The sequence below is a fragment of the Trematomus bernacchii genome, unplaced genomic scaffold (genome assembly GCF_902827165.1).
Source record: "Trematomus bernacchii unplaced genomic scaffold, fTreBer1.1, whole genome shotgun sequence".
Taxonomy (NCBI): domain Eukaryota; kingdom Metazoa; phylum Chordata; class Actinopteri; order Perciformes; family Nototheniidae; genus Trematomus; species Trematomus bernacchii.
The window spans coordinates 1,215,141-1,242,717 of record NW_022987620.1 but is presented as its reverse complement, the minus strand read 5'-3'; positions in this window follow the sequence as shown (position 1 = coordinate 1,242,717).

Below are 27,577 nucleotides of genomic sequence, written 5' to 3'. Positions count from 1 at the left end.
CATATAAAGTAAATGGATGAAAAAAAGCTTGTGCCTTATGTGGGTGATGTAAAGGCCAACTATGATATAGGTTTATACATACATAGTTAAGAAAGCAGTTTTGTTGGCTACGATCCCAGAGTGTTTTGATGGTGTAGACTTAGCATTGGACGGGTCAATAAAACCCACATAACTGCATTTTTAAGATTGGTTAATTTAAATAAAAGGCATTTCAGGTTACAACCTTTAGAGGCGGATAACTTTGTTTTTCTTCTGGGTTTTAGGTAATTTAAGCAACACTAAAACTGATTGGTAAGCCATTTATCAGCCACTTGAAAAGAGAGGAAAAGGGTATTCATTTAATTCCATGTTCCTTTCTTGTAACTTTGGTTGGGTCATAAGTATATGAACTGGATTTAATAAGTGGACTTTTTTTTTGGTCTTAATTGTTGACCCAACAAATCCTTGTAGCTACTGTGAGACAAGATATCAGCAAGCTGGTCAGTAAATTGCGGTTGCCTTACCCAACCCTTAGCCCTAGCTGTGAACTGCCATTAAATAAAGCCAAAAGGATATTGATACGAAGACCGGTAATATTATTCAGAGTACTCACTATATAGGGTACAGGATTGCTTTAGTGATGAATTCTGAAAGAATATAGGGATCCATCTGTATTTGAACTCCCCTAAACATTGATTTAGAAGTGACACTTAGGTAGAGGTAAGTATGTTATTTAATCTGTGATTTTTGCTGCATCGTCACATGGGCTTGTGACTACAGGCATTGAGTCTTGATTAAAATAGCTGGTGTATATACTGAAAACACTCTGAGTACTTCCCCGTGAAGCAGAAGACGCTCCTCGAGAGCTCCTCCAGGACATGAAGAGCTAAACCCTGTCCAGATGAAAGGTCAAGCTCCACAGCGGAGGCAGGGCGGAAGCGGCTTTCACCATTGACACCTCTGTGTGTGTTCTGCCTCTTTACACTCTACAGGACACACAGCCAAAGGCCAGCCTTTTAATGGTTAATCAATAGAGCCAAGAGTCCCTGGACTATGTGTCTCGATATTTGGGGGCTGAACCAAAATAATAAGCCAGCATCTATCTGCAGAGGCTGACAAGGAAAAGTCGATACTTTTGTACTTGGGTTCCAGATTGATGGCGGCTAACCAGCAGTGAGGTGGTGGGCTTTTTGGGCTCAACAGAAAGTGGCAGAAGGGAAAGAAGAGGACATAAATACCAGGGCAGAGAGAGATGATAAGATGATTAGCCTGCCTCATAAAAGATCCCAACATCTGGAGCGTGATATGTGGGAGATAGATAACAGTCAACCCTTTACAATCCCTCCTTTAGCTCTGGTTCTTGCTTCATCTGCTGTATTTTTCCTATAATACTGCAGGTTTATCCTTTTTATCTCTCACCGTTCTATATTCACCTGTATAGGGCTTCAGATCCTCTAATGGAGGTCACCTGCTTATCCACAGTGGAGCAACTTTTAAAGAGAAAGTTGCCGTTTGCAATGTATTTTTGCTTATAGGTTTAAAAATACCATCATACTTTTTTGTGTTCAGTCATTGAAGCTATAATGGTACTACAGATAATGTGCACATTTTGAAACAGTGATACATCAAACTATTTTCGATGTGTTTGAATAAACAGAGTCTAAGATCCAGGTCTCTGAGTGGGTGTTTCCCATGAGAGTTAGCATTACTTGCAGACCCCTGCTAACTTCCTTGGTATGCTACTGATTGGAGCATGGCATAGCCTTGCATAGCATACAAATATACACACAAGAGGATTACAACAAAAGCCTGCATGGCAAAGTATATGTATAGTTCACAGTACATCAAATCCGTAGAGACTTATTAGAGTAAATAAATGTATTATATGGTGCAAAAGAAAGTTTGAATAGTGAAGAGTGTTAGACCCCATCATGACTTAGTAATAATAAGGGAGTAGTGATGAAATATTCCCCCAGAGTCTAGACACTAGATGTTGTGGTGAGGAGAGTTGGCTTGAGATCTAAATTATGGGATTTAGAATGATGGAATTTAAAGCAGGACTTTTAAAAAGGTCCGTGGATGGAACACTGGGCACTGTATGTGATGACAACTTCAGAGGATTGGTTGGACGGAGGCTTGCATTCGTACCAAGGGGCAACTTTTAGTGAAGCCAATGTGAAAGTCCCATAAACTGTAGCATCAGATCTTTGTACTGGATCTTACTCCATGATTTAAATCCCAACAGATTCATGGAGTTACAATGAAATGTAGGGAGTCCTAACAACGGCTAACGATGTTAGCCCTCCAGCTGGTAAACAGTCTATGTGGCTGGAGGGATTAAAGTGATACTACTGTTTACAGGGCCACCCACTCAGCATTTGCACCAATCAAATTGCCAGTACCACAAACATTCACAGCATGAACACTAATCATGAGACAGAAAAATGGGCATGTTGTGTTGTTCACAGTCACAATTTTGACCAATTCAATCAACAAGTCAAAACAAACGCCAAGGATACATGTGCTTTCATTGTTCCCCTTCGATAGGCAGAGTGGGTTTGCTTGGAGCTTATGATTTCCCATCCCTATTTGTTGAGGTAAATGCGCTACAGTTTCTGACACAGCTTGTTGTATATCAGTCATTATCAACAATAAAATACAGGCCAAATTCACAGTAGAAAACACACCTCGTTGCTGGGACCTTTGTTCTAAAATTGGCAAACGCTAGGCTTAATTGTGAGTGGCAGATAGTGTACGGATCCTGTTTCGACGGGCTATCGTTTAGCTGCTGGCTCTTCCAGACTCTTATTTGATCTGTCCCAAGAGTGCCTTATCTCCCTGGCTTGATGTACATCCCTACACTTGCATTCCCATTCTATATCAGTGTCATTCAGCAGCAATATGGATCACATGCTCTCAGTGGAGAGCCGCGGAAGACATGTTCAAAGGCCAGGATTGTCGTTAAGAGGACTACATAATGCACTCATTTGACTAAAGGCTTTTAATGCCCATTTATCCTCAGAAAATGAGAAATAGGCTGAGGATTAGACTGCGACTTAAATAATTGCATGTTGGGGCTTTCTTATTAATATGCCATCCTCTTTCTTTCTTTTGTGTCTTCTTTTTTTTTTTACAGCCGTATGAGGGTTTCAAGGGATTTGAGGCATGTTGTCCTCATTTCCAACAAACCATGCAGCTGCATGAACAAAGGATGAGGCTGAAATTATCAATGCAAAGTAACACGAGACAATGGTACTTGTGTATCACTCAAAAGACAATTGAAGCACATGGGCACCCACATAAATACTATGTCCGTGCCTGTGCATGCACACACAGGCACTCAATGAGATCCACACTCTTCCAGTCGACACACACACACTTACCAAAGCCATTGTTTCTCATTCAGCCTAACTAGTCCAATCAATAAGACCACGCACAACTCTTTGCAGCACATTATTAGGATTGAAAGAGGCTACTTTCAGCTTTTGTATGCTTTCAACTGATACCTCTTTTCCCTTCAAAGTCCTAGAGAAAAGAGTCTTAAAAGTGTCCAGGAGCCGTGTCTCTTCCTTTTGGAGTGAAACAAACCAAGGCGGTACACTGCCATCTTGTGAGGGAAAGGAAGGCTGAGCAGTAACAGGGAAATAATAAAAGACAGGCCTGCCTAATGATCATTGCATATTTGGTTGTGAGCATTTTTGCCTTTTAGTCTTTAAGCATTGTCTCTGCTACGGCTAAGTAGCTCAAATGTAGCCTCATTGATTAGCACTGTAAGAATCTGATATTAACATGCGCTGAAAATATGCACACTTGCAAAGATCTATACACTTGTGCTCACAGATGAGTAAGACATGTATTATCTCTGTGCTTTTCAGCAGAATAAAGGGCTTAAGCCTGGATGAAAGGACCACTCTGAACTCTTTTGATGTCCATTAGCATGCTAATAGCTCGCTCCCTTTGTTACCCATATCATCTGCGAGAATGTCAAGGCTAATCTGTGTGATTCCTAATGACGGCAATGGGGTGATAAACACTGCGCGCCGTGTTCTCCCTTAAGTCTGCCGCGATGGCAGTGGAAGGCGGGAGTGCTTTGGAGGATATGTGCTTATCAGATTTCCGAATGGCCTAGACACTAAAAAGAGAGAGGAGCATTTTTCACCATGCCCTTTTGTGGATTCATTTTTTTTCTCCCTCTGTTTGTCTTATATTCTGATTTCTTTTTCTCTGTACTGTCCACGCTCCATGGCTCTCCGGTGTTTTATGCCATCTGATTTATCATTCTCACTAGTTCCTCCCCAAGATTCACATCTCTTTCCCCATCTTTGTCTCATTTGACTTCTTTGTCTCTTGGCTCTTTTCCTTCTCTGTTGTCTTTTTTCGGTTTGGAAGATAGTGCCAATTCATCCCTGCAGGTTGCAATTATCTTAAAGTCCTGAAATGACCCTGAGAAATTTGATTTGATCTGGTTACACATGCAGAAGATAAAACACCAGAAATAATGCAAACTCACTGACTTAATGAACACATCTCTTTCTTTTTTTTCTAACTTTCTTTTTCAAGATGTGTGGCACCAACGTGACATATAGAAGGGGTAAATAGGGAAAAAAGGAATAACAGCTTGGGATAAAAGAACACTCATGAACATCAATGAATCAAAATAAAGGTAATGTTACATTTTGTCTGAAAATAACCAATACTGAAGCATAATGACTACCTCAAGAAAATACAATATAGACTACATCAACAGTAATCCAATAACTTTTTCCTTCGATCCTCTTTCTAGTGTAAACAAGGTAGATCGAGCATTACAGAAAAAATAATGACATACTGCAAGCCAGCTTAAATACCCATGGGCTGTATACAGGGAAGTGGTAGAATAATAATTCCAGCCTAATGTATAAATCCCAGGTAAATCTCCACATAAACACAACAGATCTCGCACACTGTAACCAGTCTTTTTTTGTTTATGTTATTAACATAGTTTAGATGTATTACTACATAAAACGTTTAAAGAAGCTGACTTTAGTTTAGTTTAGTCTCTTGAGTTAGTCAATTCAACTTCCATAAAGGAAATGGTAGAAGCAGGAACACATTTTATTAAATGTGATCTCTGTATGTGTGGGGTGTTTGTGCCTCACTTTGCATTTCCTCAGAGCTTTGGCTGGAACATACAGGTCTTCATCAATGGAGCAATATAATGAAGTAAATGTACTCAAATGCTATACTTTTTCCATTTGATGCTACATTATTCTTCTATTCACTGCATTTTGGAAGACTATACAATTATTTTTACTCTACTACATGTATCTGACAGCTTTAGCTACTTTACAGATTCAGATTATTAGGTACAAAATATAAATTAATACAAATTGACATAATTATAGGTTACGATATCCAGCAGCAGTATATTAAGTTATTAAAATGATCTCCACATTTAAGAGCAGCAATCAACTCACTAATGCATCAATGATCATAATCCAGTCATTTCATATATGATTCTGAGATGGGCCATTACACATGATGAATGTTTTTTTTTACTTTTAGTTCATCTTGATGGCAATACCTTACTTTACTCAAGTTATCTTTTGAATGTGAGGTATTGCTACTTCCACTTAAGTAAAGGATCTCTGTTCTTCCAACTCTGGTCATTATATCCAATATTATTTCCATGTATAGCACATTTGCTGCTTTCCTAAATAGCATGGTTATGTGTCAATGTCATTTAATAGTTCCTTAACACAAAGAATCAACTTGGAAAGGGTAGTATTAATATTATTTGCTTTATCTTGTTTGTAAGCTCCTCTCTTGTCCATTTGTTCTCCGCACTGCAGCTCTGATGTGTACTTTGGGGCTGGTGGTCTACAGTTTAGACTGAAGACAACTTTCTGCTCTGTAGTCATCAGCGACATGCAGTCAGGGGAGGCAGGGGAGGCTCACCTGTCATACTCCAATGTAACGGAAAAACAACTAAAGAAAAACTAAATAGTAATAATAATAAAATGTCTCCACTGATCTGTGTTGTAAGTGTGATTTCTGTATGATTCACAATGATTCCAATCGCTTTTTATAGTCAAAATCAGCAAATTGGCCGAGCTCCGCTACAACTACATGGGAGCGATGAAGAGTGAGGCAGGGACGAGCTCTGCCTCTCGTAAGCCCACAGTAACTGACTGGAGCGCAGGCACTAATGTAGCGCGAGCACTTATTTTGTGAGCGCGCTCAAGCCAGGCTCATTTGCTTACTGTGGGGTAAGGTGAGGCACAGATGAGATCTGCCTCACCTCAGAATGCGTCACCCCACAGAAACTGGCTGGAAAGCGGGCCCTAAGCGCATGCCTGTTACCATCTCACTGTAGGTCACCAATGTAATGTTTGTAGATCCCTTTATTACATTTATCCTCGCCATCCATAGTCTCTAAATAACTTATTTCACGTATATATGATATTTAGGCTCGCTGGTCTCATCGTACAACGGCAATGAAAAAAGCACCAGGAGAGGCAGCCATAACCTCTGCCGCACTGAAGGGGTGAGCCCACAGGTTCTTGTTGCTACTGTTATTCTACGCAGAGACGGTAGAGCAAACAACAAACTAGACTTTTGTTTTGAAACTACAGGAAGATAAGGAGGACTTTTACAAAAAAGTAATGGAGATTGATTGTTGTCCAGAAGGATAGCATGGACTTCATCTTCAAGTCAAGGTAAGACCACAATTGTAATGAAAATGGGATCTTACTAAGAAAGAACAATCCAATATTTAGATTTTGGGTATCCTTTTGTTGAATGGTCTGTTTAAAATGAATCGAAGCATCAGACTAAAAAAGCTTTTGAAAATAACCGAATATTTCGATTAAGGTCAAAATATAATATTTGTAAATCTGACTCTGAAAGAGTCAGTGCCTCACCAGCCATGAACCTCACCGCACGTCACTGGTCATAGACACTCATTTTAGATATCAAAATGGCCGATCACCCAATACAGATGTGTGGGAATACCATGAGGCGACTCTGAGCCTCAAAATTCTGGAAAACTGAGACAAGATCTGGGGAAATAACTTTTAATGCAAGATACTAGTGGCAATACAGGTGTTTTCATGCACTGGTCTATTTTTTTTGTTCGGGATATTTTGCTTCAATATTATGTCTTACTTGGAGGAGTGTGAAAAAATGCACATTTAGGTGTTCATTTTGCCATCTTTGTCTACTTGTGTAAGTTAGCAATAAAGATTGCTTCATTTACATATTCAAACACAACATTAAAACAAAATGTATGTTAGTCATCCAAGGGAAAAGCCTATTACCTGTAATGTTTTGCAAAATGTATGATATTTTCAAACTAAATGTTCTCATACTCTGAGCCATCTCCACTTCTGTAGCACTAAAGCCAACGATCTGAGGGTTTTAAAAGGGGGTTTGTTCATTTATCATACATAATGTTATATCATATTTTATTCCTAAAAGCATTGTGAACTGATTTTCAAAATATGAACCTGAAAAAGAGCATAAGATGTCCTCTTTAAAATAATTGTAATAATGTAAAGCACCCTATTGAAAAGCAATTAAAGATACACATGTGATTCAGATTGTATCCCTCCAGATTGTGTATTCATGTTTTATTATGAGAAGATAACTCTGTCATCATAAACCTTGGAGACTTCATAAATGAAAACAGAAATTAGTTTATTTCTAATTTTCAGTTTCCTGAAGAAATCAAATAATATTACTTTTTTATAACAAAATAGCAATTCTTTATCACCCAACAGCATTAAGTGCTTAAATTGGTGTCCAATAATCCACCCTAAAGTCTTTGCCAAGTTGTGGCGTTAACTTTCTTTTTTTGAGCGAATGTCAGATGTACTTCTCTGCTTTGTGCTCTACTTTTCTTTTAACTGGAGCCAACAAACAATGTCATTTTGATTTAGCATGCATGTCAGTTTTAATCACACCTTACAGAACATAGCCCGACATGACAGAGGCTCCTTTAAAAATCCGATCCAGATCTGCAAGTAAATCAATTCAACGCGTTCATCTGGTGATTGATATGTGAATTGACGGGTTACTCCTGTCCGCTGTCTGTCTGACTCTCCCTGAGCCTATACCCTTGTCTGTTGGTATATCGGGCTGCAGAAGCCATCAAGTTAATGCCCTCTATCAACACCTTATTATCTGACGCCGCCATGCTCCCTGCAGCAGATGAGAACCATTTCAGTTGTGCCTAATGCCTGTGAGTGGAGGCTATCTGCATGGCCAGACAGGCTTAACAGGGACAGGTAGCATTTAACACCCAGTCCACACAAACACTACATCCCTGCTCTTTATGGCTACAGTATGCTGCCACGTTACGAGCCAAAGAGCGGCGATTGGATCGGAAATTAAAACCCTTTCAACCCCAGCAGATGGAGCTGGGGACAAAATGAGAGATGGCTGGGAAAGCATTACCACTGTGTGTGTGTGAATGGGTGAAGAGGGGGGTGTTCCCAATACTGCCCTCCCGCCGCCACCTTGATTTCAATGCCAATAAAAGCATGGCGGGCTTGGGCACACACAAAGCCAAGGTTAACACAAAGATGGAGGGGGCCGATACGGTCACTCACGCTCGGATGAAAGGGAACCCTGATGACTTTTCATTTCCAATGTTCATCTTGTTATCTGTAATTGTTAAAAGGAATGAGGGTCTTTATAGTCTGAGTGTTAACCGCCACGCAAAAATTGATGCTCGAGGTTGGAAGTGGAAAGGGACGACGGACGTGTGTGTGGGAGGTAGGGAAGGAATTTTTCACACCCTGAAGTGTATCGTAGGGTGATGGGGGTGCGACATGATTAGGAAAATGGCCCTTACGTCATGCCCTTTTTTTTCTTCCAGCATGATGAATATATGTGCTGCTGATGAGGCACAGGGATGGAAATGAAGATAACGTAGAGACAGGGTTCGTTCCAGATTCATGTGTTTACACTCACATGTAGATGGGGACGCATGGGTTTGAACACGAGATAGGTAATGAACAGAATATTGATTTAAGAATTTACTCTTGCATCTCCCAGCCTAGCCATTAATATAATTATTGCAGATGAGCCGCAAAGCCAAATGCTGTTAACATTCATCTCTGGGGATTGTCCCTGCAATCATTAACAGGTTGGGTTGAGTCAGTGAGCAATATCACAGAAAATTGCTTTGTTCAGCACTGATTGGAATTCAGCTTTTACTCTTATTCAGCAGTATTAACCTTACTTTTAAAAAAATTGACAAGCAATGCAATTAAACAATGGCTTTGACAGGCTTTTCCTCAACCAAAGTTTTAAGACTATAGAAGACCCTAAGATCCTGACGCTTTTATATCATCTCCAGGGGAGCATCATCAACCCTAAACAATGAGATCACTGTATTTAGTTGTGAAAAATTGAGGTATGATTCCATTTTGTGGTTAACTGTCACTTGGCCTGTCTTGTCTACCTCTTTATAAGGATTGCCTCCATTTCCTAAAATGTCTTAAGATAATTCCTATGAAAAACAGCTCTGCTGCTGCTTTCTTCAATGATACAGTGATATCTTTATTAAAAACATTATAAGTAGGACTTTAAAATGTAAGACTTTGCTGTGGAAGGCTTTGAAACAAGTAAAAAGCCATGCTAGCAGATATTCTTCATCTCCATGTTGTTTGGACTCAATGCTATCAATGCTATCATTTGGGCAGGAACTTATTTGAGGTAAAGGGACTTGATAGGCTGAAAACCAGTTTATTTCTCCTGTGAAGTTGGACATTTAAACACATCGCGTTTGGAGCCAGCCTCAAGTGGTCATTTGCAGAACTGCAGTTTTTGGTATTTCCGCCTCTGCTTTTCAGCATTGGAGGTTACTTGTAGAATGAACTGATATAATTTTCACAGTAAACTTTAGAAAATCAATTACATATATCAAAATAATAATATAGCAGAAAACCAAATAAGCCATATGATGGAGGAATTGTAATTGTACAACAAGCTGAATGTCAAGAAAGTGATGGACCTGTCTTAGATGTTTTTGCTTATAAACCCTTTGGACATATATTAAAGTGGACCTATCATGCTATATTTAAATGATATATTGTAGGGCCATACCTATATAAGGTATATTTATACGTTTCTGTTTTCAAAATACCAAACAGATCATGCATTTTAGCCATGCCTCATTTCGCTCTATGTGCTGTTTGCTGTCTACGGGTCTGATTCTGCTGACCACGCCCCCCTGCAGGAGAGGTGAGCCATGATCTGATCAGCTGCTGGGCTGTCAGAAGAGGGGGAGAAAAAGAGATCTCCGTCCTCCGTGTTTTATTATATAGAGTCGTTATTCATTTGTTTTAAAGCTCAATAAATAACAAAGAAGACCTTTGACCGGCACTTTTCTAATTTTGTCCGGAAGATTTAAACTTTAACGGACATCTTGACCGGCGAAAGAAACTGAAACTGAAACTCTGCCGCACGGTCCCCTCGTTCCTTGGAAGAGGCGGAGAGGTGGGTGTTTGTCATCTGCTGGTGGACTAACCGGAGAGAATTACAGTGCTTGCCTCGACGGGGAGGGATTGCATTGAGCAATCCCTCCCCGTCAGGGATTGCTCAATCCCTGACGGGGAAAAAAAGCCACAGCGGAGAATAAACAGAAGGGTAACCATGGTAACTATGGGCGGGAAGTCTTCTTCGCTGCTTTTGTGGCAGACTACAGCGCCACTTACAGGCCTGGCATATGTACTACAGCGTCTCCAGCGCTTTCGAGCGGCAATGGCCGGCCGTGGCCCAACCCCACATTCCCCTGATAGGTGGAGAGTTGGCCCAATAGCCGTAGCGCCACCGTCCTGACGTCAGTAACGTGTTCAAATCTGGATCAGTTTTTATCAGATCCGTTGCAGCCCCTTTTTTAGAGATTTGGGTATGGAGGAAAATAGAGAGGGTTGTGTTTTCTGACACTTGGTGAGTTCCCTGGAACACCGGGGACACATATTCATGTATAAAAGACGTACAAAAGTGCATTTTGCATGATAGGTCCCCTTTAAGTTTGACCTGATGATGGTGGTAAAAGGCAAAGTCTGGTGGTTAATAAAGTTATTAGTTATAGTTTTTCTTACAGAGACAAAATGTCATGGCAATCCATTCAATAGCTGATGATATATTTCAGTTTGGACTAAAGTGAAAAGCCCAGAGCCATGCTGCTAACATGATTAAAAACACACTATGGCACACTGTGTGGTTATACATGAGCTAATTTCACTACATATGCCATACTGATTTGCACCAGGACTGTCTAATATGTCAACAAGGAAACCATTTGCAGTCAGAACTTAAGGGTGTTCTGTAATGGATTTCTCCCTGTTGTATAGCTGAATGTTAGTACAATGTGGTGATGCTGCAAATAAGCCACTGTTCTTGAAGCTAAACAACCAGTGACGTTTCAAAAACCCTGAATCTTCTATTGCCAAATCACTTTGTACTACGATGGACATACAAGTAAGTAACATAAATATCTATACGGTAATTGTTAAGCCAGCTATTAAAGTGTGTTGTGTATATCCACAAGATACATTATTTGAAAGTGGTCTAATCATCCTAAATCTGATCAAATTTGTTAAACAGACCCATTTTTACAGAACACACTAACATGCTACCATTCTAATAAAAGTTCAATTCAGTACAATTTCATTGCCTCCTAGAAGTCTTTATGATAGGTCGTTAGGTGTTGTAATGAAAATACATTTGCTCACTCCCATTGACTCACCCATGCAGAGAAAAGAGAGTACACATTATATTAATATATGCACTTTTATCATCTTAGCTATTGGAAGGTTTAGCCAGTACATGTCTTAGAGGCCATTCGGTTAGCGTTACCAGAAGAAGTGAACCGATTCACTTCCTCCTGGTCTCAGGTGTAACACTAGTATCCATGTTAACCAAGGGGAAAGGTTGTTCCATCTCACACAGGCTCCACCCTCTACTGGACTCTATGGGTACTATTCTCATCAATGATACGCGAGCGTTCACACACTGAAGTTGTATAAACGTAGCGGGCCAATCAGGGCGAGCCTACCTGAATGCGCGGCCAGGCTCACAGTAAGGCAGCTACACCTCCTGACTGTCATCCTTTTCTCTTCAGCGAGCAGGACAACACCTGAGAAAAGTATTCGAAACATGAGGGATTTGGCGGCAGACCAGTCTTTAGCCAACCGCTTATGAAGCGTTTTTTGCAGGGGATCAGGAGACAGCGCCCAGTGGTGCATGTCTACACCACGCAATAAGAACTGCCATTGGTGCTCGAGGCTTTGGTTACAGAACCATTTGAGCCTCTGGAGCTCTTCTCCCTGAAAGGTTATACAGCTAGACGGCTTTAGTCTTCCACCCCATACAGGGGTGGAGGGCTCTCCCCGCCTGCCTGTGGGCGGGTGGGGAGAGCCTTTCCCCACTGGGGTCCGTGCACACTCTACACGTGGTGTGGCTGTGTCGACAGCCTTGTTCGACGGCGTGAGTGTAGAGGACATATGTACGGCGGCGTCTTGGTCTACGGCGCCGTCTTGGTCTACGCCAAGCCCGTTCATACGGTTCTATCTCTTGGACATGTCTGGCTCCTTCTCAGCTTGCTGGGGCAACACAGGACTGGTGAAAAGAGGGGGGCTGTGGGTCGGTAAGCTGTATCTGACCCCCTGGGACATAATACACTTACGTTTTCCCATGCTCCTTAGGGACCTGGGAAACGTGGTGCGCAGTAAGCCCAATACAGGGCTGGAAGACTCTCCCCGCCTGCCTATGGGCGGGGAGAGCCTTCCCCACTGAGGTCCGTGCACACTCTACACGAGGTAAGCGTGTGAGTGTGGAAGACATAGTACACTTACGTTTTCCCATGCTCCTTAGGGACCTGGGAAACGTGGTGCGCAGTGTGTAGTCACTTGCGCTGGCACCTGCAGGGTGGAGCTATGGGCTTATTCAGACCAATTAGGCTCTACCCAGCCAAGTAAGCTGCGGCCCCGACTTCTCCACGGTCACAACCGGGTGATAGGAAGTTGGGGTGCGATGGCTGTTAACCAAAGGCCGGTCAGGGGCAGTGTGGTGGGGCAGTGTGGTGGGTCGATGTGTGGGGCGACAAGGCGTTTATTCATCGGGGCTCCACCCACTGTACCCATAGAGTCCAGTAGAGGGCGGAGCCTGTGTGAGATAGAACGGGGGGTTACGTATTGTAACCCTAGTTCTATAAGCACAGGCGGAGCCCTCTACCTAAGGGCCCTGTCTTCCCTATGCCGCTCGCTGAAGAGGGTGTTGGTAGACAGTCAGGAGGTGTAGCTGCCTTATATACTGTGAGCCTGCGCGTGCATTCAGGTAGGCTCGCCCTGATTGGCCGGCTACGTTTATACAACTTCAGTGTGTGAACGCTCGCATATCATTGATGAGAGTAGAATATAGAGTCCAGTAGAGAGCTCCGCCTGTGCTTATAGAACTAGGGTTACAATACGTAACCCCCCATTTTAAGCAACACACAAACTGCAAGGGTCTCAAAGTGGGATGGAAGTGCTGCTCATGAAAAGTGCAAAGTTACTGTGTGTGTGTGTGTGTCGGTGTAGAGATTGTGTGCATGGGGTGTGGAGAAATTGCCTCGTTATATCAAAAAATCAAATCAACACGAATAATTCGGTACCTGGAGATTACCACTTTACTTTTGTGGATTAGTGTAGTCTTCCATGATCAAGTGTTGCTTGAAACATCACAGAGAAGATTTGATTTAATCTCTGCCACCCTTTGAAAATTGAGAAGCAAAGTAGCACATAGTGCCTTTTAACTTTTAATTCAGTCTTCTAGAGTTCTGGGATGTAGTTCTGAAGACATTATCTGTGGTAGGAAGAGACATTTTAAATATGTTTTTATATGAAATTAAACACCAAAGAGACATAAAGCATGTGCAAAATGATCCGATGAAAACGTTTTTGTACAGAACTAATTTGTTCTAAACCCAATAAAAAGAGCTGTCATTACTTTTTCATAAATGTCTTGAGTTGAAGGTCATTCGGCAGTTTGTCAATAGCCTTAGTGAATTTACATATGGTTATAGTTTATAAATGACTATACGTCACATGATGTATGCAGCTAGTACATGCTTGGTGTTGCCATGATTTTGGACTCATAAAGTTGTTGAAGTTGGGTTACCCATTCAATTAAAGCATTTGCCATTTGCTAATTTTTCAACTGCCAATGTAAATAACCTTGCTACGTGCTCCTCCTCGTGTTCTCTCTCTCCTCTACTCTTTGCTCCCTTAGCTCAGGTGCTTCTGATTTGATCCTGGTTCAGCCTTGCTCAGGTGATCCAGATCTGTTCCAATCACCCATATAAGGAAGGCTGGAGGAGTGGGATCTTGTTTTGCTGCCTGACTGATCAGTCCTCAGTGAACTTTGGTTCAAAATTGTTTGCATTTTCTTTCTTCTTGAGTATGGAGGACCTGGCAGTCCAGAGACCTGTACTACGAAGCCGGATTTTCGCTTAGCGTGGTAACTTCAGGGTTAACTCTGGGTTTCTGGTCCTACGGCGCTGGTTCACTTCTTACCGGGGTAGATCTCCATGGTAACTTATGCTGAACGGCAAACCTGGGGCCTATACTACGAATCAAGATTTTCGTTTAGCAAGCTAACTTCAGGGGTTTCCGGTCCTACGAAGCTGGTTCACTTTTTAGCAGGCTAGATAACTTATTCTGAACGGCTAGCCTCCGGAGCAGGATAGGTTCCAGGATAAAAGCACTGCCTGCTGACCAATCAGAGCTCAGTGTGCGGAGTTTAAAGCGATCAATTCATATGACAGGAGGAGAAAGGAAATACAGTTTAAACTGCCGTTGCAGGAAAGACGGCCGGCCAAAATCACCGACTGTGTGAACGTGAAAATGAATAGAATATCCCCTCCCATCTTCAGAGCAATCTGGCTATTATAACATTAGCGTTAAGAAAGCTTACTTAAATATCTGCCACAACATAAGTAACCGGATCAAAGTAACATTACGTAGCCTACAGTCCGCGGCACTGTGAGTGCAGACGGCGATGTGTCCCATTATCATTCATATCACATCATATCACATCATAATGTATCATATATTTCCTTATCTGAGTCAGCTTCTTGAGCCGTATCTGGCGTGCAACACTCACAGTGTCACATACTGTATGCAGAAGTATTATTTTAAGCAACACATTAAGTTGACGAAACACTCGAGTCAAATGTAATTAAAGTCAGATCCACTCGTGTCTTAGACGGGGCAGCAGTGATATCATAAAACTGTTAATGAACGTATTCAAACACTTTTTCTTTTACCAGCAGTATTCACCTTGCAGCTGCAACTATGTGGCTTTCATCCTGGATAAAGTGTTTAAGTCATGGATGTTTAAACTTTAACTTCTTCATATTTGTCTAATATTATAGTTTACTTTTCATCCAGGAAGTATGACGCGCTGCGCTGTCAGTACGCTTGTCTATGTTTGTGATTGGTCAAATGTTGCTAACCCCACCCCTTTCATGTGAACGCGCACTCAGCCGGACAGAGAAACCCTGGCTTGAGTTACCGAGTTGATAACCAGCGTCGTAGGACCGCTTAGCGAGATCGCGTTTGTTTTGGGTTAGTTAAGCCAGATAACTCAAACATATCCAGGGTATGTTGAACTGGATTCGTAGTACAGGCCTCAGTTCTCGTGGCTTTGTTTCTTAGTTTAGTTAATGCGTTTTAGTTTAGGGGGGAAGTTCTGGATCCGACGGCCCATTGTGTGGCTGGCCCAGACGTCCCCCATATTTTTGTTATTTTTGGCTGATCCTTCAGACTTACATGGCTCCATTTAAATGATTAAACACATTTTTCATTTATAAACAATCAACCGAGTTTGGCCTTTGGATTTATATGATGTGCCCAATTATTATCATTACTCATCATGGTGTGTCTAGATATTATCATTATTCAACTGCCAATTGTAAAAATCTGAGCAAAAAAAGTATGCTAACACGTTAAATGAAGATGTTTAGCATATTAAACATGATAGCAAATGTTAGCATTGCCATAGTGTTCATGTTAGTAAGCAGTTGAAAGATGTCTTAGGTTATAGGCAAAATCCAAAATATATTGTCTAATTTTCCCTAGGAGGTTTATGTTGGTGGCCTCTATTTTGAAATGTAGTCAAGGATTTGTTTTCATTCTGGTGATGAAAAGCTCATAGAAGCGGAGTACGCTGCTCCAGGCCATGAGGAATAATACAGTACACTGTACAGTAGCAGATGTTGACCAGGGAGGGAGACACTTAAGCTGTCATGGCCTGTCAAAAAAGAACAGCCTGCGATGATGAATGATGGTCCCTCATGCATCATTATGTTATATGACATGATGGTGGTTGTGTTTTATTTTTAAAAGCCATGTGTGGTTTATTGTCTATTTGTAGTACTGTGTCACACTAAGAAACACGTGAGAAAATGTAGATATGAGGCTGGTAAAGATTAGTTTCTAAATTCTGGAATATTACATTGTATTCATTACCATATTTTTTTTAAATAGGCAAAACAGCTTAGGTTATCATTTTCCATGTTACATTTTGGTCCATGTATTTTTTCTAAATATATGGGTCGATTCATTTAATAATGATTAAAAGTTATAATGGGGAAATAAAGACACAAATGCAAAATAAACAAAATCACACAAATGTATTTAAATATAATTACTGTTTTTGCAGTACATGAACGTAATTCTTTTTTTCTAAGATGACTCTTACCCTAGACTGTACGCAGTGGATGACTTTGCTTGATGAAATTGCCTTTTTTTGTAATGGTTAATACAGAACTTTGTCGCATCTTAACAACCATGATAGCACCCATTTAAACCTGGTCTGTCACACAGGCAACATCTCATTGGTCTACAATGTGTAGTCCATCAAATCCCAAGCATAAGATTTTATATTTCAAACATCTGACAAATTGTACACAACTCTCATTAGTCCACATGAAACGCCAGATACAGATCGTGCCACCAGTATAGGACAATAGAGAAGACTCACCTGTCATTGTATTACCAAGCCTGCAGTTCTGTCTTAACTCAGCAGTTTAAATCAATGCAGCTGCATTTCAGACGTTAAGATCACCGTATCGATTTGAATCAGTAAATCATTATACCACTAAAAGGTTCTTGGCTGAAAGAAGAGCCTGTAGTTTCAGCTTTAAGTGAATTATATTTGAGCTGTCTAATAAAAAGGTAATGAAACACCATTTAATAATTACATTGATGGTGGATGTTTCTAGAATATCTACTGTAATTTCAATATAACAGAGTGAGCATTGACCACAAGCTTAAAAGTAAACCATATGAAACAATTGCAGACATCGTTGTTTCCATTATTGGATTTCACGGCTTGCTGAGAAAAAACATCCAGATAATATTGAATACTCAGTTATGACCACATTATAATGACCCTTACCCTTATGTATTCCTATTCACGTCCAGTTTGTTGGGATATCATTAAATCCCATTGTGTGAACAAAGTCAACTTTCTTTCTTTCTTTTTTTTACCAATGCATACATCAAAGTGAAAACCACCATTTTATCTTTGACCTTGTTTGTTGCTATTCTTCGCCTCCTGCGAACATCAGCCCTCCAACTTCAGCGGCGCTTTATTTGTTTATCAAGGCTTTCGACCTGAAGCAGCCAGTTTGTTGTCATAGAAAACTCTTTATTTTTCCTCCATTGAAAATCATGACACTTGACATTTGTGTACACAGCTTTGCATTTAATCTCCCAGTAGTCTACTGCCAGAAAACGATTCTACCCATTTCAAATAGTGACTTTGTTGCCCTTTAGCATAAAGCCCATTTTAAGAAGTGAGTCTTTTGAAATAAGTACTCTTTTGATTATTTGGCATTAAAACAGAGCGGTTTACAAGCACAACGGTGTTGTTAACACTTGACTTTTGGTGGGTTGCTCTTTTGGATGAAAATGCTATGCTGTCAGAAACATTAAGATGTACACATACAACAAGCTTCTCCAGCGGCAGTCATGATTGACTTTTGGCAAGAACACAGAACAGAGAGCATGGAGGGAGAGGCAGGGCTCGCTGATTATTTTGGTGTGTGTGTGTGTGTGTGTGTGTGTGTGTGTGTGTGTGTGTGTGTGTGTGTGTGTGTGTGTGTGTGTGTGTGTGTGTGTTTTAAGAATCCCTGCATGTCAGTAAGCAGCTGTGCACTTTTTTTTCTGCCCTTCACATTGGGAGCTCAGTTCATGAATAGAAAACAGCTCATTTTTGATGTGGCTATTTCTTATAAATGGCCCTTGAATCCGTGAACAACACTTCAGTTTTCTCCCCAGTGAATGAGAAATCTATTTCTCTCTTTATCTGTCTTTCTGCGTCTTTATCCCCCCTCTCTCACACCCTGATCCAAAACCTTGAAATGGAGTGTGTGTATGTGTGTGTTGGTGCGTGTGCGTGCGTTACAAACACTCTCCCACTGTGACAAAGTGGTGTGACAGGCCATGTCACATGGTGGACAAGTGGTGGATGGGAGCTCACCAACACACGATAAAGCCTGTCAATCTCCAAGGCAACGTTACTAGCCATGCTGCCTGATGTGTGGCCACACACACACACACACACACACACACACACACACACACACACACACACACACACACACACACACACACACACACACACACACACACACACACACACACACACACACACACACACACACACACACACACACACACACACACACACACACACACACACACACACACACACACACACACACACACACACACACGCAGAAACACACAGAAAAGAAAAAACCTGTCTTAACCCCACATCACCCTCAGTTGTATTTCTTAGCCTGCAGGCCTCCTCACGCCAGACTTGCAGGTTAGAGAAAGTTCTCTCCCCAAACACACACAGCTGACACTTTGACTGCAACATATCCTTCTTCAGACCATCTTCCTCCACCTACACACACATTCTAATCTCCAACAAGCTACAAAATGGTCCCTGTAGATAGCAAATTGTCTGGGATGCCCACAATATGAAAATGCATAGGATATAGTGTGAGGAAATGTATTCCCCAAAGGATGAGCTATAATGACTTTGGTGAAGTGCCACCTTTTAAAGATCCACTACTTTAGTTTATAACCAGGATGTCTATCCACAAAACATATTCAGCCTCAGCTGTACTGTGTGCTTAGTGCAATTTTGAAGTCTGTGAAATTAAATATATCGACATGGTCAAATATGACTCTTATCTATTATTGTTTTTGGATGATCCATTGAGGTTTGATATTTTCAGATCTTTCTTTGAGTGATTTCAAAAATATGTGATGTCAGTGCAATGTATTGATTGTGTGAATTTGGGGGCGAGGCCAGCAGGAGAAACACTACTGTGCATAATGAGTGGGCCAGATAACCAGCAAGCTAACTGGGAAGATAGTAACTTTTGGCATTTGCACCAGGAAAGCAATTCTCATTGGGCTAAATAGGCCATATTTGGGTCTAGGATCCAGATCTTAAAATGTATCCATAACATGATTAGAAATGTAACTGCAATACTCTTCTTCTTTTTTTTATTAACCTGAGACAAAATAATTCCTTATTGACCTAGGAACATAGTTTTAAGGATACTAGGCTCTGCACTGAAATGTCTGATTAAGTTTGCTTACAGACTTTCTCTACACCATTATCCTGTAAAGTTAGACAAAAGTTCAGTAAATGTTACAGAGGTGAAAATGAATGTTGTTTAATGCTGTTGAATGTGGCGTTGAAGGTGAGAAAGCTACCAGCGTGACCACTTGGACTTGGCTTGATAGCAGACATTTTAGAGGAAGCCCGTGACCTGAAAGTGAGTTTGTGGGAATATCCTGTCAAGGAGAGAAAATTAAAAATTGGGGCAAGTGAATAAAGTACTGCAATGCCTTCCCTCTCACCACCACTAACATGCCTCTAGGCAGTGGGGGCTGCCAGCAGCAGCAGACTTGGGGCAGCTCCCAGTTCTAATCACGTGAATGAGTTTGAAGTCGAAGGTTGCTGGAAAAGACCTCCATCAGCCGGGCTTCCTTTGCATAAATAAGGTAAAAACGGTGAGCCTTCCCCTCTCCTGCTCTATTATACCTTCCTCCTTTTGTGCTCAAAGGCAGCAGCACGCCCATTAACATTTAACTATACACAGTTAATGATGCCATCCTCCTGTAAGTTTAATCCCTCTGCTTGTTTCATGGGCACATCATCTAACGACTGATCTGCGATGCAACACACAGTAAGAAGAGCACACACACACTTTAAAACACAGTTTTGACAAGAGTCCTATTAAACAGGCTTGTAAAATTATCTCTGAACCCTCCCTATCCTGCTTTCAAACTGCTTCCATTCAGTGGATCTTAACAACTGAGGAAATAAGGAGAGTGTGAAGTGAGAGCGCATTTTATGTCTACACTTAGTGTTAATTCATTAAATCTGTGAATGCGCTGTGAACGTCGGTCACTGCACTATAATTGTCTCTGTAATTGGGACAAATAAAGCAACCCTGAATTTTGAAACACACACACACACACACACACACACACACACACACACACACACACACACACACACACACACACACCTCACACACACACACACACACACCCCACACACACACACACACACACACACACACACACACACACACACACACACACACACACACACACACACACACACACACACACACACACACACACACACACACACACACGCAAGTGTGCGTTCCCTGCTGACAAGGTCATTTAATATTCGGAGAAGAAAACAGATAACAAGGGTGACAGCTAGAGACAATGAGAGGCGAGAGAGACAGAAGGAAAGTGGGAGACTAAGACAAGAGGGAGGCAAAAACAGAAACAAAAGCTCCAAAAAGGCCGTTACTGCCCTGGAGCAAAAATACCTCCACTAATTAGAGACCCTCCTACCTCGCAATTCACACAAACAAACACATAGGAACCCCCTGTCCTTACCTCCTTCCTCATCATATTTCTACCCCCAGACCTTTAAGAAAACATTCTACCAAACTGTCAAATTGCACCCCAACAAATGAGAAGAACTGCCTGAACTGGTGGAAAGGATTAGCCATCTTTACATTTTGTAACGGATATTATTTGTATTTTTCCTCAGTAAATGTTGTTGTTTGTGGGAGGAATACTATTAACTTCATCAGATTGTTTTTATGTAACTGAACACCACCCTATTTAATTGCTGATCATCATGGAAACACGCATGTAACCTTGGTTTTTACCTGCTTCTTACCTCACTGGACCAACAAGTTAGAGTCATTTAATTCATTTGAACAGATACTTGTGTTACATCGGCAGCATGACTAATGCAAAATACACAGTAAACATAACAAAACACCTAGCATTTCCTGTGGCTGGTCCACAATGGTAGCCAGTCTTTTGCTAGCCAAACACATTTAATGTGCAGCAGTAGCAGTTTGGATTATTAAAAACAAAAAACAAAGCAACAAGGCTGATTTCAATGAGATAAGCATTAGCGTATCATTTAAATTAATCATTTCCTGTGAACTCCATCTTCAGGCCAGCACCAGAAATAATAAGAAATACTTCCTAGAGAAAACGTTACAGAAAGAAAATGCATTGAACGCCAAACATTAAGAAGATTAACTTTTCACTTTTTGAAATGAGTATAGTTGCCATTTGTTTGTTTTTTAAGTAGCATTTCTAATTATTTACTGTAGTGAAAACCAGAGATATTGTACTGCACAATACTTTCTAGTGTTCAACTTGGCGATAAACAAGGTATCTCTCATTGTGAAGCAATCACATGAAACCAATGTTACCAGTGAGGTTTACACCATCATTCATCCAAAGTGTGCCTGAGCCCCAGGCAGTTGCCTACCTTGCCTGATGGCAAGGCAAGCATTTGAGGTAAATTTGCATTTATTGTGTTTTTCTGACTACATATTTCCCAACTTGATCCTACGGCTGTTTAAACAAGAAGATATCTTGAGAAATAATTTCTAAAAAACTTTCTCCTCAGCTCCCATCCTGAGTAAATTAGAAGGATGAGAAACTATTTCTGTCTGTGCTCTAGGGTCTTTAATAGCAGCTGATATCTGCCGTCTTGTCAGCCTTTTGTCATACCATTGTTTTCTTTTGTCGCTCTCACTAATCCACATCAAAAAAGAAAGCCCTCCAAGCATCGTGTCATTACTCTGCTTGTCACGCGCTGCTTCAAAATCCGTTTTATTCTTCAGTGTCGCTCATTTGTACCATGCGTCGTTGTGCAGAATTGGACACTTCAATCCATTTGTCTGTTTACGAGGAGAACGTTTTCCTGTTTGCTTTTGTCGAAGTGGTGCCATAAATGTAATATATTGGACTCCTTCAAACAGAGCAAGGTGTTGACAAAATTATCAACAAAATCACTCTGAACGGAGATCTGATAAACATACCGATCAATGCTCCTTATTGACTCTTCAAAGAGGACGGTGCAGCGGTTGATGTGGGAAGGTTTGCAGAAAGTGAGATTTGATGGGATGAACGTGACTTGGGTCGTATTTATTTAGTAATAACAAGGCACATAACGTGGTTGGATAAATGCTTTGCAAATTGTTTAGACTTGTGTGTCCTTGCTTGATTTTGATGCTTCCAACCTCTTGCTTTCACCGACCTCTCTTGGCAGCCACAGTCAAAGGCTTAGTTCAACCGAACAACAGCGTCCAATTCCTCCTGCTGCAGGTTCAAGGTGTTTGTTGCAACATTTATCCCGTAATCTTTGCCTCCCTTTTATTCTCCATCGCTCCCATCACCACCTCCCCCCTCCCTGTTTCTCTCCAGAGGGCTTGTGACAGCTGTAAAATCTTGTATCAAGGCGTTGACCTACAGCGTTCTGCCCCCTCGCCCCCTCCTCCCTCCCTCTACGTTTCGCCCCTTCGACACTTTCCTGAAGTGTAACCGCCCCCCCTTCCCCTCCTTCTCAGCTCCGGTTGCCCGCTCTGCCACTGCAACGTAGCTATCTGCAGCTGATGCTGTGGAGCTGATAACAGTCTCTTTTATCTGTCGCTTAGCAGCACAAAGGGACCTGGGCATTGATCAAATGCCAGCAGACTGATGGCTGCTCAACAGGCGGCTTTTTACGCCCGTGACACTGCCTAGGGGACAGAGGGAGGAAGAGGAGAATTCAACTAGAGCTGAAAGTACAAGGCCTAAACTGACAGCCTGATTCCATGGTATGGTGTATTAGATAATAGACTGTATTAAACATGGCTGTAGTCTCTGTAACATCACCGATTGGTTTCTCAAGAGCCGTCGTGAAGCGCCGCGAAAACCTGGAACCAGTTTTTTTCCAATGCTCTTTTGGTATTGACCATAGACTGTATTCAATATGGACAGTATTCTGAGCCACTGTGAAGCCCGATGTGGTTGTCTCTGGTCGAAACCATCTTGGCGGTGCCGACTCCGCCTTACTCTGTGCCTGTTTGGGACACAAGAAGAAGTACATCTCCCTGCCCTGCTGTGGTAAAGGAATACAACAGGAATATGGGTGGGGTTGATCTGCTTGGCTCACTGATTGCACTGTGCTGGAACAAAATCAGATCAAAGAAGTGGTACCACCAGCTGGTGTTCCAATTCCCAGATATGATTACCGTTACCACCTGGCTGCTGTTCTGAAGAGATTCTGAAGGCACAGGCATGAGCAAATGGTAAGAAAATCAAGCGGTATTCATTTAAGTCATACATTGCTGAAGGCCGATGTCAAAGTGAAAAGAGTCAGTCGTGCCAGAAACGTTGTCCCAGTTTCACAATTGCTAATGAGTAGGAGAATGTTGTTGGCCCTTCTGATGATAATGGCTGCAAAGAAAGAGGGATGCAAGGTACCACGGTTCTTTTACACCAAAAGGCAAGAGCCGGAGCAGAAGTGTCCACCTCTGCTTCACAATCATCAGAAACTAGTTCCTATTCAAATGGATCCTCGATACTCCTCAATGTTCCTGTCCATTAAAATAAAAGGACAATTCCAATGAAGAGGTTTTTGTCAGAGGTTGGAGAAACAAACGATTTGTGTCAAAGCACTGCCGATGAACTGTTCTCAACATACTTTTGAAGGAAATTATAATTGCATGACATTTTTAAGAAATGCTTTCAAAAGTGATTGACCTGCAAAGTCGTTACTAAGTGATAAGTGCCCCAGAAATACAAACTCATTATCGAAACACGATTTTTCAAATATGAAAACACATTATTTGTGGACACCATGATGATTTGAATGGATAAGCACTAAATCAACATCGCTGACCATCTGAAGAAAGAATTATCAAAAAAAATATGGAAATCAACTACAAGCCAGTTCCTGGTATTTTTTACAATTTTTTACAGCAAAACATTCCAAGTTCAACAAAAATATCACTTTTGTATTATTAAACCTCACTCCGACAGCTCGATACTTGGCTGTTATCTTGTCAGGAGATCCTTTCACACCTCTTCCTATTATTAGAGGGAGATGCCTGTGCATTCATGCATATTAAACTCGCAAAACCAGTATTAAAACCTTGTTGAATTTGATGTAATGTTACAGTGTCACATTAGTTCCTTTTTGGGATTTACACAAAATTGTGAGCTTTTGTGAAACAACACATTCCACTTCTCTGAACAAAGCTCGACATGTGGGAAATCCCTGCAGCAGTCTCGGCTAAGAATAGAGATACATAATGACATTTTAATTTTGTGCTGCTAACAAACCCGCTGCTTCCCTTCCCCCCGATTTTTGTGTGAACTACCGAAGCTTCAACATTGATGCTTCCAGAGTTAAACAGAGGGTGTCAAACAGCAGATTGTGAGAGTAACATTACATTCTTGGACTAAAATGTGATTGTTTTCTGGCTAATGCTCAAAAAGACTCTGCTCCAACTAAATAATGGTGGATGGTGGTCTATTGGTGTGTCTCTTTGTGATTGAAGCCAGCAGAAGCCTTGATGATTCTGATACTTTTCTGACAATTTGAAGTATTCAACTGCATTCTGTCCCCAAAGGGTGACCTACAGCCTTGCAGGTAGTTCTGGTTTTATCTGCAGTGGTTTGGAGATATTAGTTTTTTTGAGTTTTTCGACTGCCCCTCGAACACAATGGAGGTGAAATTGAATCAAATTGATTTTTTTAAAGCTCTGAACAGCTCAAACTAAATCCAATTCACCTCAATCAGGGTGTTGGCAGAACTTTAAGAATTGGATATCTCAAAACCATAGCAAGCTAAACCTACACTGAGTGGGTTTGGCCTTACTACGAGGTAAATGTATTTCACTGGCTTTTATGTGTAGTAATTCTGGTCTTTAAAGCTGCTATAATCAATAATTCAATATTGAATTAAATGATTACATGTAATGTGAAAGGCATCGCTCCTAGTGACAAAATCAGTTAAATTACCAACTGATTCTGCAGTTTTCTTACATTACACTGCACCAAAAATGGCAGCTACTAAAGAAGTTAGCGTATGCTGCAATAACTTCAGATATGTCAGAACCGGAGGGCAATGAAAAAAGAGCAAAACATGTTTTTTCTCAAAGAAAAAAGTTGATTTTGCTCTTCTCCTGGATAGATAATAATTGACAAACATGTCTGCAATGGGTAAGGACAACCATCATCCAATGAAATATATCTTTTAAAATAAGTGCTCTTTTCCTAACAGATTCTGATGGTTCTGTAAAACAAGCTGTCATGGTGTGTCAGGTTATGCCTCGGCTCTACAGGACGTTTAGGATCTTTCAGGTGATTGAAAGATCACCTGATCCCCCCTCTCTGGTGCTGAAAGATGCACAACAGCAGCGACATTCCAACAGTTTTCTTATTGGTATTGTTCATGTTCTAATTAATAAAATGATTAAAATCTAACTTAAATACTCATTAAATGTTGTATCTGGCATTCTCAACAACCACAACTATTGACATTTTATTCACATTGGTGCCCCTCAAGTATAGGCAATATGGATAATCCTGCACGAATAATGATTACATTTCTGGTCATTAAAAGGTCCGATATTCTTTGCAATATAATCTGCCATGTTGAACATGATTCCCTGTTTATATTCCAATGGATTTTCTTAGGTCGTGAGTTATTCTATTTTATTAAATTGCTCTGAATGTGTTCCCAACAATAGTTACCACTGCTGTTGTGATTGTAGTTGTGTTGTGGTATCAACTACGCCAACTACTTCAGTTGGATAAAAAAATATATGTATATATATATATATCATTCTCATCATAGTTTTGGTTCTTGGTATGGATGGCCCTTAAGCCTTTGCTGTCACTATGTGTGGCACTCACTCTCTGTGGTGTGAATGTTGTGCTCTACCCAGACATCACTTGTCAATCAAACAGTCGTTGGCCAATACTGCCACCTCTATATTATGTCCTTGGACTGTCTGCTGTTGCAGTATTGGTTTCTGTTAAATCATGCTTTGTGCCAAAAACAGGACAATTCCTGTTTACTACAAGCTTTTTTTGTATTAAATTAAATACAAATAATTTGTGCACTTAAATCGGGGTTCAAGCTTTAATTGGGTGAATGTTTGGTATTGCATCTAATAAGGTTGCGTCCCTATTGATTGTTTGACCAAAACATTTTTGAATAAACTGGATTTATTTTTGATTTAAAATGAATCTAACTCAAACCTACATGTCAAGAGCTACATAATTAAAATTAAATTTTAAATTTTAAATTTTTTAATAATTTCTTCACATTTTCAGGTAGCATTCTGACTTCATTCCCTTCTCTTTTCCTCAATTCCTTCATCAGTGTTGAAAACAGAACTAAACACAGTTATTATCTGTGACAATATGCTGCACACTATTTACAGGTAATTCTAGCTCTGATGCTGTTCTGACGTAAACACAGCAGCTGTTGTTTTTTTACTGGTTTTCTGTCCACCACATTACAGAGATGGAGTACTCGAGTCCTGGACTCGGACTGGAGTCGGACTCGAGTGCCGATTTTCGGGACTCGTGACTCGACTCGGACTCACACACTGATTGACGCGACTCGGACTTGGGCTGCGTTTCACTTCTCTTATTTTTCATTTCCTCGCTCCTCGGTCTCGGTCTCACCGGAAGTTGATTTGTCTGCGCCATCTTGAGTAGCGTCCCAATGGCCTTATTTTTGCCGGAGGACCGAGGAGCGAGGAGCGAGGAGCGATAATGGAGGAGCTATAATCGAGGAACCACCAGACCATCCTTCGATGAAATCCTCAGACACTCGCCCCGCCCCCTTACTGTGTATCGCTCACTGATTGGACGATGCAGCGCATGCAATGATCTGATGCTTCTTGACATGAGAGCAGTTTCCCAGCGGAGTGAAGAAAACACATGAAACTCACGGGACTCACTCCTCAGTTCATACTGTGTTTTGTTTCAATGCATGCATCATTTAGTTACCAATATGTGATATATCTGAACAACAAAGTGGACAAAAATCATTTCATTCATTTATTGGAAACATTTTCGTGATCGCTTTTTTCGTTTTACATTTTCATTTATTGTCATTTCCATTCAGTCAGTCATTAAGTGCTATTTAACATGTTAATTTGCTACATATCCACACAAACAAACTAAGTGTGCAATCC